This window comes from Triticum dicoccoides, chromosome 1B (genome assembly GCF_002162155.2).
Source record: "Triticum dicoccoides isolate Atlit2015 ecotype Zavitan chromosome 1B, WEW_v2.0, whole genome shotgun sequence".
NCBI lineage: Eukaryota > Viridiplantae > Streptophyta > Magnoliopsida > Poales > Poaceae > Triticum > Triticum dicoccoides.
In genome coordinates, this window is record NC_041381.1 from 690,206,449 (window position 1) to 690,209,106 (window position 2,658).

Consider the following 2,658-nt stretch of genomic DNA (forward strand, 5'->3'; position numbering starts at 1 on the left):
AGTATATGAAATATCATTAAGTGGTAAGCTAAAATTTTAAAATTATCATAGTTTAAACAGAATATGCCCTTTTGGCTCCCCATAACTCTGCTTTGCCCCCTCAACAATCTCTGTCAAGCTCCACCACAGTGCCACTCTCATTACACAGCCGCAGCAGAGTACGGGCGCAACCGTGCGGACGAGGCGGTGTGGGCGCGAGCTGAGGAGTGGTGGGATGGACATGAGGCCAAGAGCCATCCCGGCAATGAGAACCAGGTCGCCGGGGAAGAGCCACGCGACGAGGAGCACCGGGCCGCCTCCCAGTGCAGCTCCTAGGCTTCCGGCGACGCATTTCCCGGCCATGTTGCGGAAAGAGCCGCCACATGGTCGTAATACTTTGTGTTGGCTCAGGTCCCAATGATACATCGCTTTGACGAGAGTTGTTTCCTCCATGAAGACACGCAGGCTTCAACGAATGGCTTTCCGGCGATACAAAGCACATTGATTGATTATTGGAGAATGCACGTAAAAAGGATGGCTATAGCCTAAGCAAGCTGCTGGATCGGTCAAACTTAAGGACGTTGATTGAATCCTGGAGAAAACACGCAAGGAGCCTGTCTATAGCCTAAGCTAGCTATGGGATCGATCAGCCGGAACAACGGAACGCGCAGCGCCGGCGGTGATTGTCCAAGTGTGATCCGGATATGGCCACTAATCGTGGTTAATTCCAACAAATTATTTGGCCCCCTCCTGATGTTTAACAAGTACTCCCTCCGTTCCTAAATATAAGTCTTTGTAGAGATTTTACTATGGACCAACATACGGATGTATCTAGATGCATTTTAGAGTATAGATTCATTCATTTTGCTCCGTACGTGGTCCATAGTGGAATCTCTTCAAAGACTTATACTCCCTCCGTCCGAAAATACTTGTCATCAAAATAGATAAAAAGAGATGTATCTAGAACTAAAATACGTCTAGATACATCCCCTTCCATCCATTTTGATGACAACTATTTCCGGACGGAAGGAGTATTTAGGAACAGAGGGAGTACCATTGTAAGTATTTAAACTCATCTTTCCACCATAGTGCATATGCTGCCATCTTTACTATATATATTGCATGTTTTGAAATAACCATGCGTTCCTGCATACCATATAACTTGAGAAACTCAAACGATTACAGGTTGGTGCTACCAATTTTTGGAGCAACTCAAACGATTTATTCAAATATTCAGTCTGGCTGAAATACTCTCTTGATGTCTTGGTAGTTCAGTTAATTATGTGCAGGTTTTTTTTTTCCTGGCTGAAATATCTAGAAACCGGTCGGTAACCAGCGCTTCTGTTACCCACCAAGATGCCGTTCTCATCCAATTTTTTAATATATTTGAAATCGAATTACGCAAACGATCATATAGGTGCCCTACGTTAACTGGAACACAAGGCAAAGCTCATCACAGCGGAAACAACTACCATATCCTTTCCTGATGGTTGCAGGATTGAGATCTCCTTCAGGTACTTGTATTTTTTGGTGTCCTACTCTCACTCTCTGCCGGTGCAAAAATGGAAAAAGGGTGGCTGAGAGAATGAATTCCACGACCTCAGCAGGACGTGCGTCGTGACCAAACCACTGGAACAAGCGCAAGTTCGTGTGCATTCTAGATAAATTGTTGTATATTTTGGGACAAGAAAATTTTCAAATCAAAATTCATTTGAACAATTTCGCACAGAAAAACCCTGAAATTTTCGAGATTTTTCGGAAACCGAGTCTTCCGGCCTCTACCAAGAGAAAAACGGGATCAAGACAAAAAAACTTGGTTATGTGTTCTCAAATGTGGTAATTATCACGGCTGATCAGCACCAATCTGCCGTCAACTCGCTAATATTTCTTCTTTATTTGCTATTTCAGGGAACCTTTATATTTATTTTGTTTGCGACTGCATGATTCCTATTTCCCCCTTTTTCCAATATTTGTATTCTGCGGCTGCCTAAGTCATCCGCATGTTGGGGTGGGATTATTCGGCACATATGGGGTTACATTATATGGATGAGAAAAAGGTAAGCTTTCAAGGGTCATCAACAGCAGTCTGATGCATACTAATATACAAGTGTTTAACCGTGTGAGATATTCTTAATAAGTATTACTTATCCTTTGTCTATTTTTGTGGGCTTGCTCTCAGTCCTACTGGTGAAAAGATGGTAATCCTTCAAGGGTCATCAACAAAAATTGTAATTTGTATTACTAGAACTTTGTAAATGTGCAAGATATTCTTAGAAGTACTACTTATTCTTTCTCTATTTTCTTAGGCTTACTCCTAGGCCCTCAGCTATGTTCTTTACGGGACAATTTTGCTAATGACAAGTTACAAAAAGTTAAATGATCTGAAAACACACATACTGTAGTATAAATAGGAATTTGTGTAGTGAGTTTGAGGTCTTTTTTCTTATCTCAAACAATGTTCAAATTAGTTCTTAGAAATATTCTCTCCAAATTGCATGTTTTTTTATTTTGCATGTAGGCTTGCATGCATAAGGCATAAAAGTCTGGGGCACTGCGATTTCTGGAGCAACCTAGGGGGTTGTTTATTTTGTTTAATTTTCAGTTGGACCTCACCTTCTCTCTTGGTTTCTTGAGAGTTAGTCATGTGTTCTCTCATGTTTAGTCATCATTACGACTGAT